The sequence below is a fragment of the Cherax quadricarinatus genome, chromosome 7 (genome assembly GCF_038502225.1).
Source record: "Cherax quadricarinatus isolate ZL_2023a chromosome 7, ASM3850222v1, whole genome shotgun sequence".
Taxonomy (NCBI): domain Eukaryota; kingdom Metazoa; phylum Arthropoda; class Malacostraca; order Decapoda; family Parastacidae; genus Cherax; species Cherax quadricarinatus.
The window spans coordinates 23,671,377-23,685,667 of NC_091298.1; the positions used below are offsets into that span (position 1 = coordinate 23,671,377).

The window sequence follows — 14,291 nt, forward strand, 5'->3', positions numbered from 1 at the left end:
CCACGGGTCACAGGCAAGTACAGCCACGGGTCACGGGCAAGTACAGCCACGGATCATTGGCTTTTCATTTAAAAATATCGGAAAAGCTTTCGTCCACAGGTTCCTGATACTCTGATGACACAGCAACAAAAAAAAATCTGTGAAAGATGCTGAGAAACTGTTTAGTATTCCCACACCTCACAAACTAGGCCGGGGGATTTTAACCTTCTTTTTTTGGAGACGAGTATTCGCACCAACGTCAAAAGAATTTCGATTTAGAATGGTGTAAGAATTGCTCTTCTCAGTGACCAGAGGGAATTTTTATTAAAAACGATGTAAATTTATTTCTTTTAATGTAAAGCCTCCAATTATACTTGAAACTGAGAAATTTTATGAAAAGTACTTAATGATTCACTTTGGATTTCATCCTCATGACGGTACGGTCTTGTTAAGTAAAGTAGCACATATTTTATTGAGTGGACTCTGCTAGTCTTGTCAAGCCGAGGCACCAGGAGTCTTGTCTTCGTTAATTCATAGCGAGGCTTGGTTTCCCCTAGGTCAGTGGACAGAGCTTTGAGTTTTTATTAACAAGACTAGACTTCTGATACAGACCGGTCGCAGGAAGGCGATAGCAGACTTCCAGCAGCTAGATATCTAGAGTAATCATCTACGAGTAATCAGAATACATCCGAGGAAACTTGAGTTATCGGAATGATCTATTAATTTAATCCCTCATAGATGTTATCCTCATCAGACGCACCATCACCATGTAATACCCTCTGGCAGGCTTCCCTTATGGGTTTATCGCTAATAGACGTAGACGAGTGTGTGTAGACCTCGTACCATCACAAGGGTAGTGAAGGGTGTGATTCAAAAGAGGTTGACAACTGAGACAAAAGGTGATGTTAACTGTCTTAACATTCATACATTAAATGCTTCCCACAATGTACTTATTAATTTGATTTACTGCACATGCTGTAGAGGATTCTCAGAGCGAAAAGATTCTCAGGTTGCCTCTTAATATATATATATATATAATGTGTATCTATGAACAGAGAACAATAAAATTATAGCCTTTACTTGAGATGACGTATTATGTGAGCGTTACAGGTATCCTCTTAAACTTTTAAATGATTTAATGCATTTATAAACACACACACACACACACACACACACACAAACAAACTTATATAATATCGGTTTATATCTTATTTTCTCATGCACCAGTGTTGCAGTCATTTAACAAATGATGTGATCCTGACTGAATATACCACATTTTTCTCTCTGCTCACCTTAACACGGCAGATAACCGCAGCTTCCCAGACAGCAACACTGAAAAAAGACAAAACAATTATTTGGACGTTTGAAAAAGATATGTTTTCGTTATCTCGAAAATGATAAGGATGATGTGTGTGGTGTATTTTTGTGGTATTAACCGGAACTAAAGTGTAATACAAAGAAATGTAAATAATGAATGCATAAAATCTTTCACTTTTCTTCTATATTACATCTAAATTAAAAATTAATAATACGGACAGGAAAAATTGGTCAAATAGCAAGAACTCATTTACGTATGCAGTACTCTGCTCACCGTAGAACACTGGTCCAGCACCAAGGTACGCTAGACGTTTGGGTCCACAGCAGCCAGCATTAAGGAAGGTGACTTTGAGCTTTTCATCTCATCCCCTGCATGCATCGACCAACGAAAGGTAATGAGGTGAAAAGCTCAAAACCACCTTCCTGAATGCTGGCTACTTTGAACCAAAACGTCTAGTGTAGCTGGGCGCCAAATTATTGGACCAGTGTGGTACAGTGAGCAAAGTATTGTGTTGCTTATTCCAAGGTTCGTAGGTTCGAGTCTCCTTCGGCCTGAGATTAGTGTTAGTAAATATTTCACCTGTTCTGCTAGTTCTAAACAAACACACACACACACACACATACAAAACGACAACCAGCACGGTTTCAGGAACGGGTGACAGCAGTAAGACAAGAAAGAGGGGTGGGTAGATTGCATTTTCTTGGACTGTAAGAAGGCTTTAGACAAAGTTCCAAGCAAGAGATTAGTGCATTAGCTGGAAGACCAGACAGGTAACACAGGGAAGGCACTGCAGTGGACTAGGGAATACCTGTCGGGAGGACATCAGCAAGTCATAGTACGTGCCGAGGTGTCAGAGTGGGCGCCTGTGACGCGTGGGGTTCCACAGGGGTCAGTCCTAGGAACGGTGCTGTTTCTGGTATATGTGAACGACATGACGGAAGGAATAGACTCAGAAGGGTCCCTGTTTGCAGATGTGAAGTTGACGAGAAGAATTCAAACGGATAAGCACCAGGCGGAACTATAAAGGGATCTGAACAGGCTGCAGGCCTGGTCCAGAAACTGGCTCCTGGAGTTCAACCCCACCAAGTGCAAAGTCACGAAGATTGGGGAAATGCAAAGAAGACCGCAGACGGAGGACTGTCTAGGGGGCCAGAGAATACAAACCTCAATCACGAAAGTGATCTTGGGGTGAGTATAACACCAGGTACATGTCCGGAGATGCACTTCAACCAAATAACTGCTGCAGCATACGGGTGCCTAGCAAACCTAAGAATAGCATTCCGACATCTCAGTAAGGAATCGTTCAGGGTATGTATACCATTTATGTCAGGCATATATTGGAGTATGCAGCACCAGTTTGGTACCCACACCTAGCCAAGCATGTAAGGAAATTAGAGAAAGTGCAAGGGTTTGCAACAAGAATAGTCCCGGAGCAAAGGGCCATGTCCAATAAGGAGAGGTTAAGGGAAATTGACCTGATGACACTGGAGGACTGGAGAGATAGGGGGGATATGATAACGACATATAAAATACTGAGAGGAATTGACAAGGTGGACAGAGACAGGATGTTGCAGAGATAGCACACAGTAACAAGGGGTAACAATTGGAAGTTGAAGACTTTGATGAATCACAGGGATGCTAGGAAGAATTTCTTCAGTTACAGAATTATCAGGAAGTGGAATAGTTTTGGAAGTGATGTAGTGGAGGCAGGATCCATACATAGTTTTAAGAAGAGGTATGATAACGCTCATTGAGCAGGAAGTGACAAAGCAGCGACCAGTGAAGAAACGGGGCCAGGAGCTGTGACTCGACTCCTGCAACCACAACTAGGTGAGTATATACACACACACACACACACAATATATATATATATATATATATATATATATATATATACATATATATGTATATATATAAATATAGTGCCAAATATGTAAAACTGGTCAATTAGCAAGAACTCATTTAAAATTAAGTCCTTTCTGAAAATTTCTCTTATACGTTTAAAGATATATATTTTTCATTAATGTTAATGTAATTTTTTTTTAATTTTGCACCAAAAGAATCTTAGAAAACTTACCTAACCTTATTATAACAAGAGCAATTTATTTTAGCCTAACCCAACTAAATATATTTTAAATACGTTTACAATAATTTAGTACTAAACAGACACAATCAAATATATTTTTTTCGTTAGGTTCAGAATGATTTTGGCGAAATTATTGCATACACAAATTTTCAATTGTCCTATATGGCAAGATGAGCGTTGCTATTTAAGCCAAGATCGCAAGTTCTGCCTATTCGGCACGACATATATATATATATATATATATATATATATATCTATATATATATATATATATATATATATATATATATATATATATAAGGTTTGGGACGAAACCAAAATTTTTGCCTATACCGATACCCAGTTTTCGGACGATACCGATACTTAAAAATAATAAAGATTATAATGACTATGTTCAACATATAAGGTAATGGTTACTGCACAATGGATATTAAATAACACAGGAAGGTTAAATATTAAATAACTTAATTTCTCTGAGATGATAATATTATTACTCATTACTTGATCTGTTTTGTGTTAGCTATTGGTTGTCAAAGGCACTTGTTGATCGTGTGTGTGTGTGTGTGTGTGTGTGTGTGTGTGTGTGTGTGTGTGTTTGTGTGTGTGTGTGTTTGTGTGTGTTTGTGTGTGTGTGTGTTTGTGTGTGTGTGTGTGTGTGTGTGTGTGTTTGTGTGTGTGTGTGTTTGTGTGTGTGTGTGTGTGTGTGTGTGTGTGTGTGTGTGTGTGTGTGTGTGTGTGTGTGTGTGTTTGTGTGTGTGTGTGTTTGTGTGTGTTTGTGTGTGTGTGTGTTTGTGTGTGTGTCTGTGTGTGTGTGTGTGTGTGTGTGTGTGTGTGTGTGTGTGTTTGTGTGTGTGTGTGTTTGTGTGTGTGTGTGTGTGTGTGTTTCTGTGTGTGTGTGTTTCTGTGTGTGTGTGTTTCTGTGTGTGTGTGTGTGTGTGTGTGTGTGTGTGTTTGTGTGTGTGTGTGTTTGTGTGTGTGTGTGTGTGTTTCTGTGTGTGTGTGTTTCTGTGTGTGTGTGTTTCTGTGTGTGTGTGTGTGTGTGTGTGTGTGTGTGTGTGTGTTTGTGTGTGTGTGTGTTTGTGTGTGTGTGTGTGTGTTTCTGTGTGTGTGTGTTTCTGTGTGTGTGTGTTTCTGTGTGTGTGTGTGTGTGTGTGTGTGTGTGTGTGTGTGTGTGTGTGTTTCTGTTTGTGTGTGTTTCTGTGTGTGTGTGTTTCTGTGTGTGTGTGTTTCTGTGTGTGTGTGTGTGTGTGTACTCACCTAATTGTGGTTAAAGGGGTCGAGACTCAGCTCTTGGCCCCGTCTCTTCACTGACCGCTACTGGGTCCTCCCTTTCCCTGCTCTGCGAGCTTTATCATACCTCGTCTTAAAACTATGTATGGTTCCTGCCTCCATTACATCTCTTGCCAGACTATTCCAATTCATAACAACTCTGTGGCTGAAGAAATACTTCCTAACGTCCCTTTGACTCATCTGAGTCTTCAGCTTCCAGTTGTGACCCCTTATTTCTGTGTCCCATCTCTGGAACATCGTGTGTGTGTACTCACCTAATTGTACTCACCTAATTGTGGTTGCAGAGGTCGAGACTCAGCTCCTGGCCCCGCCTCTTCACTGATCGCTACTGGATCCTCTCTCTCTCTGCTTCCTGAGCTTGGTCATACCTCTTCTTAAAACTATGTATGGTTCCTGCCTCCACTACTTCACTGGCTAGGCTATTCCACTTGCTGACAACTCTATGACTGAAGAAATACTTCCTAACGTCCCTGTGACTCGTCTGAGTCTTCAGCTTCCAGTTGTGACCCCTTGTCCCTGTGTCCCCTCTCTGGAACATCCTATCTCTGTCCACCTTGTCTATTCCCCGCAGTATCTTGTATGTCGTTATCATGTCTCCCCTGACCCTTCTGTCCTCCAGTGTCGTCAGTCCGATTTCCCTTAACCTTTCCTCGTACGACATTCCCTTGAGCTCTGGGACTAGCCTTGTTGCAAACCTTTGTACTTTCTCTAACTTCTTGACGTGCTTGACCAGGTGTGGGTTTCAGACTGGTGCTGCATACTCCAGTATGGGCCTAACATACACAGTGTACAGTGTCTTGAACGATTCCTTATTAAGGTATCGGAACGCTATTCTCAGGTTTGCCATGCGCCCGTATGCTGCAGCGGTTATTTTTTTGATGTGTGCCTCCGGTGATGTGCTCGGTGTTATGGTCACCCCAAGGTCTTTCTCCCTGAGTGAGGTCTGTAGTCTTTGTCCACCTAGCCTATACTCTGTCTGCGGTCTTCTTTGCCCCTCCCCAATCTTCATGACTTTGCATTTGGCTGGAATGAATTCGAGAAGCCAGTTGCTGGACCACATGTCCAGCCTGTCCAGGTCTCTTTGCAGTCCTGCCTCATCCTGTGTGTGTCTGTGTGTGTGTGTGTGTGTGTGTGTGTGTGTGTGTGTGTGTGTGTGTGTGTGTGTGTGTGTGTGTGTGTGTGTGTGTGTGTGTGTGTGTGTGCGCGCGCGCTCGACACGCTCCTAAATTTTTTAAGTCACAAACAGGCATCCCAAACAACGTTCAGTAAAGAATTCCGCCTAAACATCTGAATGATCAGGTGTTTTTAGTCATGGGGAAAGGAATAAATGTTTGGGGTTACACTGAGCCTGGAGAAGGGTGGGTAATAAGGTTTGATCTGGGTAAGGCAATCGTAACCCCAGTCTCCTGGGATTAAGAGACCTTCTCCAACACACTCCATCTTTCCTCCTCAAGGGAAATATAACATTAAAATTTCTTCAAATTTAACCCCACTGTTGTGGCATGCTAAGAGTATGTTACATTTTATTCAACGTACGTCACACACCCATATAGACTGTGTAATGACTAGTGAACCAGGTGAACAAGCAAGGCTCCCGTCGTTATACCAGTACCTTGGTTCAACCAACTAATAACAAGTAAGCCCACCAAAACAGTGAAGCGATGTGGGACGCACGTTAAGCACCTTGGGTAGACTTGCCTTCACTGCTGGTCGCTACGGTTCCTACAGTATTTTATGCTTGTATTTTGCCGTTGTACATAGCTGTAAATACTGTATATAGGATATATACATTTTAAATACAAGCTTATTTTGGTAAAGGAAATGCAATCATTTATTCTCTCTACTGTTTTTTTGCTCGTTTCTAATTAGCTATGACGCTACGACAAGGTGTGAAGGCTAGTAGTCTACACCAGTGTTTATAATAATGGTGAAGGCAACTAGCTAGTTTTTTTATATTTTCCATTCCTAGTAGTTTGTTCTGTGTTTATTGATCTTTTGTTTTGCTTATTCCTGAATATTATTGTTACGGAGTGCTACCATTGTTGAGCATTATGCAATGCCGGTGCTGGGTATTGTGCCCTGCTGGTGCTGGGTATTGTGCCCTGCCGGTGCTGGGTATTGTGCCCTGCTGGTGCTGGGTATTGTGCCCTGCTGGTGCTGGGTATTGTGCCCTGCCAATGCTGGGTATTGTGCACTGCCGGTGCTGGGTATTGTGCACTGCCGGTGCTGGGTATTGTGCCCTGCCGGCGCTGGGTATTGTGCCCTGCCGGTGCTGGGGATTGCGCCCTGCCGGTGCTGGGTATTGTGCCCTGCTGGTGCTTGGTATTGTGCCCTGCCGATGCTGGGTATTGTTCACTGCCGGTGCTGGGGATTGTGCCCTGCCGATGCTGGGTATTGTGCACTGCCGGTGCTGGGGATTGTGCCCTGCCGGTGATGGGTATTGTGCCTTGCCGGAGCAGAGTATTGTGCACTGCCGGTGCTGGGTACTGTGCCCTGCCGGTGATGGGTATTGTACCCTGCCGGTGCTGAGTATTGTGCCCTGCTGGTGCTGGGTATTGTGTCCAGCTGGTGCTGGGTATTGTGTCCAGCTGGTGCTGGGTATTGTGCCCTGCTGGTGCTGGGTATTGTGCCCTGCAGGTGCTGGATAGAGATTTTTAACCAGGGAATATCGTAAGAGCTAAATATCACAGTTCATCACAAGAGCTGAAGTAGCAGAGGTAAACGACCTTGCTGACGAGGCTTTGTTTCCGCGTTAAGCACAACGAGGCTTTGTTTCAGGGTTAAGCACAACGAGGCTTTGTTTCCGTGTTAAGCACAACGAGGCTTTGTTTCCGCGTTATGCACAACGATTATTTGTTTCAGCGTTAAGCACAACGATTATTTGTTTCAGCGTTAAGCACAACGATGATTTGTTTCGGCGTTAAGCACAACGATGATTTGTTTCGGCGTTAAGCACAACGATGATTTGTTTCGGCGTTAAGCACAACGAAGCTTTGTTTCAGCGTTAAGCACAACGAGGCTTTGTTTCAGGGTTAAGCACAACGAGGCTTTGTTTCCACGTTAAGCAGACCGAATACGTCTCACGCAGAGACCGTCTGACGGAGCGTTAAGTCAAGGATGAAGTTGTGATCTATTTCATACTGATAACTGACCTAGTGATAACTCTCATCCTGGTGGTGTAGTAGTGACAACACTCTCGCTGCTGCAGTTATCTTACCTCACTACTATAGTGAACTATCTCCTTACAAAAATAACCCACATATAGAAGAAAGGTTCGGTTAGGTAAGGTTGGTCAGGAGACAGAGCAAGTGTTTCCTGATGAGGGTCATATGATGACCCGCAGCTGGAGCTTTTGGTCATCTGACCGATACCTTCAGCTGGCTTACCGGTCCACCCTCTTAAAAATTATGGTTATGATTATAATAATTTATGACAGAAGAAACTTATGACGACATTTCGGTCCAAATTGAACCATTAACTAGTCACACAGTGTGACTAGTTAATGGTCCAAGTTGGATCAAAACGTCATCATAAGTTTCTCATATGTACGTGTAGTGATCTCTCTTATTGATGGAGGAGTAACTGCAGTGGTAGTGGTAATAACTGTCTTGTGTTGCAGTGGCAGTGGTAATAACTCACTGTCTTGTGTTGCAGTAGTAGTGGTAATAACTCACTGTCTTGTGTTGCAGTGGTAGTGGTAATAACTCACTGTCTTGTGTTGCAGTGGTAGTGGTAATAACTCATTGTCTTGTGTTGCAGTGGTAGTGGTAATAACTCACTGTCTTGTGTTGCAGTGGCAGTGGTAATAACTCACTGTCTTGTGTTGCAGTGGTAATAACTCACTGTCTTGTGTTGCAGTGGTAGTGGTAATAACTCACTGTCTTGTGTTGCAGTGGTAGTGGTAATAACTCACTGTCTTGTGTTGCAGTGGCAGTGGTAATAACTCACTGTCTTGTGTTGCAGTGGTAGTGGTAATAACTCACTGTCTTGTGTTGCAGTGGTAGTGGTAATAACTCAGTCTTGTGTTGCAGTGGTAGTGGTAATAACTCACTGTCTTGTGTTGCCGTGGTAGTGGTAATAACTCACTGTCTTGTGTTGCAGTGGTTGTGGTAATAACTCACTGTCTTGTGTTGCAGTGGTTGTGGTAATAACTCAGACTTGTGTTGCAGTGGTAGTGGTAATAACTCAGTCTTGTGTTGCAGTGGTAGTGGTAATAACTCACTGTCTTGTGTTGCAGTGGTTGTGGTAATAACTCAGACTTGTGTTGCAGTGGTAGTGGTAATAACTCAGTCTTGTGTTGCAGTGGTAGTGGTAATAACTCACTGTCTTGTGTTGCAGTGGTAGTGGTAATAACTCACTGTCTTGTGTTGCAGTGGTAGTGGTAATAACTCACTGTCTTGTGTCGCAGTGGTAATAACTCACTGTCTTGTGTCGCAGTGGTAGTAACTCACTGTCTTGTGTTGCAGTGGTAGTGGTAATAACTCACTGTCTTGTGTCGCAGTGGTAATAACTCACTGTCTTGTGTCGCAGTGGTAATAACTCACTGTCTTGTGTCGCAGTGGTAATAACTCACTGTCTTGTGTTGCAGTGGTAATAACTCGCTGTCTTATGTTGCAGTGGTAATAACTCACTGTCTTGTGCCGCAGTGGTAATAACTCACTGCCTTTGGTTGCAGTGGTAATAACTCACTGTCTTGTGTTGCAGTGGTAATAACTCACTGTCTTGTGTTGCAGTGGTAATAACTCACTGTCTTGTGTCGCAATGGTAATAACTCACTGTCTTGTGTTGCAGTGGCAGTGGTAATAACTCACTGTCTTGTGTCGCAGTGGTAATAACTCACTGTCTTGTGTTGCAGTGGTAGTGGCAATAACTCACTGTCTTGTGTCGCAGTGGTAATAACTCACTGTCTTGTGTTGCAGTGGTAGTGGTAATAACTCACTGTCTTGTGTCGCAGTGGTAATAACTCACTGTCTTGTGTTGCAGTGGTAGTGGCAATAACTCACTGTCTTGTGTCGCAGTGGTAATAACTCACTGTCTTGTGTTGCAGTGGTAGTGGTAATAACTCACTGTCTTGTGTTGCAGTGGTAGTGGTAATAACTCATTGTCTTGTGTTGCAGTGGTAGTGGTAATAACTCACTGTCTTGTGTTGCAGTGGTAGTGGTAATAACTCACTGTCTTGTGTTGCAGTGGTAGTGGTAATAACTCACTGTCTTGTGTTGCAGTGGTAGTGGTAATAACTTATTGTCTTGTGTTAAAGTGGTAGTTGTAATAACTCATTGTCTTGTGTTGCATTGGTAGTGGTAATAACTCCTTGTGTTGCAGTGGTAGTGGTTATAACTCCTTGTCTTGTGTTGCAGTGGTAGTGGTAATAACTCCTTGTCTTGTGTTGCAGTGGTAATAACTCACTGTCTTGTGTTGCAGTTGTAGTGGTAATAACTTCTTGTCTTGTGTTGCAGTGGTAGTGGTAATAACTCCTTGTCTTGTGTTGCAGAAGCAACACATCATACCCAGCTGACTTAGTATTCGTAGTATTTTGACAATATGCAGCAGCCTCAGGACGGTTTTTTGGCGTCCTGTTGCTCCTCCTGCTGTGCAGCTGCTACTACTCCTGCTGTGTAACTATTGCTGCTACTGCCACCGTGCAGCTGTTACAGTTCCTGCTGTGCAGCAGCTACTGCGGCTCCTGCTGTGTTACTGGTGTTCCTGCTGCTGTGCTCTGGCGCTGTTGCGACTCCTGCTGCTGCTGCTACTTGTCGCTCCTAATACTGTGTAATATAAAATTTCTAGAAGTGAATGATAATCGCTTAATATTATTATCTCTCGGCTGAGTTTCTGTGTTGTTATTGAATATTTAATGCACAGAATATGAAAAATTCCTGTTTTTTAATAATGATTTTGACTTAACTAATGTCTACGTTAAATACTTTCCCGAGCTCAAGAATACCAGACCGGGTTCAAGAATACCAGCCAGGGTTCAATAATACCAGCCAGTGTTCAAGAATCCAGGCCAAGGCTCAAGAATACTAGCCAGGGCTCAAGAATACCAGCCAGGGTTCAAGAATACCAGCCAGGGTTTAAGAATACCAGCCAGGTTTTAAGAATACCAGCCAGGGTTCAAAAATACCAGACATGGTTCAAGAATACCAGCCAGAGTTCAAGAATACCAGCCAGGGCTCAAGAATACCAGCCAGGATTCAAGAATACCAGCCCGGGTTCAAGAATACCAGCCAGGCTTCAAGAATACTAGCCAGAGCTCAAGAATACCAGCCAGAATTCAAGAATACCAGCCAGGGTTCAAGAATACCAGCCAAGGTTCAAGGATACCAGCCAGGATTCAAGAATACCAGCCAAGGTTCAAGGATACCAGCCAGGGTTCAAGAATACCAGCCAAGGTTCAAGGATACCAGCCCGGGCTCCAGAATACCAGTCAGGGCTCAAGAGTACCAACCAGGGTTCAAGGATACCAGCCCGGGCTCCAGAATACCAGTCAGGATTCAAGAATACCAGGCAGGGCTCAATAATACCAGGCAGGGCTCAAGAATACCAGTCAGGATTCAAGAATACCGTCCAGAGCTCATGAATACTAGTTAGGGTTTAAGAATACCAGCCATGGCTCAAGAATACCAGCCATGGCTCAAGAATACCATCCAAGGCTCAATAATACCAGTCAGGGCTCAAGAATACCAGCCAGAGCTCAAGAATGTCAGCCATGGCTTAATAATACCAGCCAGGGCTTAAGAACACCAGTCAGGAGTCAAGAATACCGTTGAGGGCTCCAGAATACCAGCCAGGACCCAAGAATACCATCCAGGATTCAAGAATACCAGTCAGGGCTCAAGAATACCAGTCAGGGCTCGAGAATACCAGCCAGGGTTCGAGAATACCAGTCAGGGCTCAAGAATACCAGTCGGGGCTCGAGAATACCAGCCAGGGTTCGAGAATACCAGTCAGGGCTCAAGAATACCAGTCAGGGTTCAAGAATACCAGTCAGGACTCGAGAATACCAGTCAGGGTTCAAGAATACCAGCCAGGGCTCAGAAATACCAGCCAGGGTTCAAGAATACCAGCCAGGGTTCAAGAATACCAGCCAGGTATTCTTGAACCTACCTGGATTCAAATTTATATCCGGAAAATATTATTAATTTGATCACTGTTATTATTAGTAGTAGTAGCAGTAGTAGTGGTAACAGTAGTAGTAGCAACAGTAATATTTTATTATATTTTTTAGGAAACGCTAAACGCGTGTGGGCCACTGAGCGCCTGGAAAAAGGGAGGTAATTAGGTCTGATCTAAGTGGAGGGTAGCTTGATTACCCAGGATCAAGAACGCCTCACCAGCATCCAGGCACCATTCTTGAAGGAATCAGGAAATTATGTCAAGATAATTCCTAATGTGGGCGGCATCTTAGAGAATGTGGGTTGTAGGCCTTGGATATGCCTGGTTCCGAGATAAGCTTTCACGCTAACAGCTTTTAGCTTTTAAGTTCAACGACGCTAAAATATATCTATGATAGGTGAAGTAGCCAGAGGCTGTATCACACCACACCTGTACATAACCGGACTTCCTGCTCAGGGAAGAGCAGAGCCGCATACTGTGTACGTTGAAAGTCTCTTAAGTTCGAAAGCTTTGAGAAGTTAAGCTTCTCCGTCTGTTGTCAAAACACAACACACACAGACACGAGGCATTAAACTACAGACCTGTGTCACTAACGTGTATAGTAGGCAAAGTCATAGAGAAGATCATCATCAGGAGAGTGGTGGAGCACCTGGAAAGAAACAGTGTATAATCGACAACCAGCACGCTTTCAGGGAAGGATAATCCTGTGTCACAAACCTACTGGAGTTTTATGACAAGGTGACAGAAGACGAGAGAGAGGGGTGGATAGACTGCATTTTCTTGGACTGCAAGAAGACCTTCGACACAGTTCCTCACAAGAAGTTACTGCAAAAGCTAGAGGATCAGGCACACATAACAGGAAAGGCACTGCAATGGATCAGAGAATACCTAACAGGGAGGCAACAGCAAGTCATGGTACGTGACGAGGTGTCAGAGTGGGAGCTTGTGACAAGAGGGGTTCCACAGGGGTCAGTCCTAGGACCTGTGCTGTTTTTGGTATATGTGAATGACATAACGGAAGGGATAGACTCGGAAGTATCCTTGTTTGCAGATGATGTGAAGTTAATGAGGAGAATCAAATCGGTCGAGGATCAGGCAGGACTACAAAAAGGCCTGGACAAGCTACAAGCCTGGTCCAGCAACTGGCTCCTTGAATTTAACCCTGCCAACGCAAAGTCATGAAGATCGGGGAAGGGCAAAGAAGACCGCAGACACAGTATAGTCTAGGTGGCCAAAGACTGCAAACCTCACTCATGGAAAAAGATCTTGGGGTGAGTATAATACCGAGCACATCTCTAAAGGCGTATATCAATCAGATAACTGCTGCAGCGTACAGGCGTCTGGCAAACCTAAGGATAGCGTTCCGATACCTCGGTAAGGAGTCGTTCAAGACTCTGTACACCATTTATGTCATGCCCATACTGGAGTACGCAGCACCAGTTTGGAATCCACACCTGGTCAAGCACGTCAAGAAATTAGAGAAAGTGCAAAGGTTTGCAACAAGACTAGTCCCAGAGCTAAGTGGATTGTCCTACGAAGAAAGGTTAAGGGAAATTGGCCTAACGACACTGGAGGACAGGAGGGTCAGGGAAGACATGATAACGACATATAAGATACTGCGCGGAATGGACAGAGTACACACAAGGAAACATGTTCAATAAGATATTCCTGGAAACACTGAGGTGGTACAGGGAGATCTTAACTGTTCACAACTCTGCGTCGGCAACTACCCAGTACTTGTGAGGTCAGGCTGAAGACTTGGGAAGTTTCTACAAGGAATGAAAGGTCATTCATCTCTCTTTACTCTATAAATCTCACATCCAGACACAACCACAACTCAGGCAAATTAAAAAAAAAATCTTTAAGAAAGAAGTAAAGACAATCATAAGTTTATCGCAGAACTTTCCATTTAAAATGGTGCAGGTCAATCATAGAGTTTCCTTTCAATGTCACCGAGGTCTCTACAATACACCACTTCAAAAGTCTTGCGTGGCTCAAACCTTGGTCATGCTATAAAAAGTATTTCACAATCAACAGCCACAGTCTGTTCAGAAAATAGTAGGACTTTTTTTTTTTTTTTTTTTTTTTTTTTTTTTTTGCATTCAGGAATACTTGGGTGAGGCGAGTATACAAAATTCACAACTAGTGAAGAATGGTTCTTGTAAGTCCCGCTGTCTAGCTGAGTTGTTGACAGTTTGCTACTGGTCTGAAGTGCCTTTCCCGTCACAATGCCGCACACTACATATTACATAGTGTACTGATACAGTAGCCTCTGTTCTACTGCTTCCTGATCATTATCAAGGACACCAATGTGCCAGCGTCGATGTGCCTCTGGCTGTTTTCTGAGTGTATTTTTCACCTTAACGTATTAAATTATTAGAAGAACTTTGAACTAAGTAGTGCATTTATTAAGTTATTCTGAAAGTAAGTCTCATGTATGGAACCGTGAGTCTTTAAGATACACCAGACCTGGTCGTTAAGACCATATTAGACCTGGTCAAG

At 43.4% G+C, this 14,291-nt stretch overlaps 1 protein-coding gene across 1 annotated transcript in view; it reads right to left on the bottom strand.

Annotated features, from left to right (window-relative positions):
• The window catches only part of LOC128687001 (putative neural-cadherin 2), a 1,231,968-nt gene that overhangs the window by 629,472 nt on the left and 588,205 nt on the right, over positions 1–14,291 (bottom strand). The window contains exon 4 of the mRNA XM_070082105.1: positions 1,272–1,311. The gene's annotated coding sequence lies outside the window, so the exon portion shown is untranslated. The remainder of the gene's footprint in view (positions 1–1,271; positions 1,312–14,291) is intronic.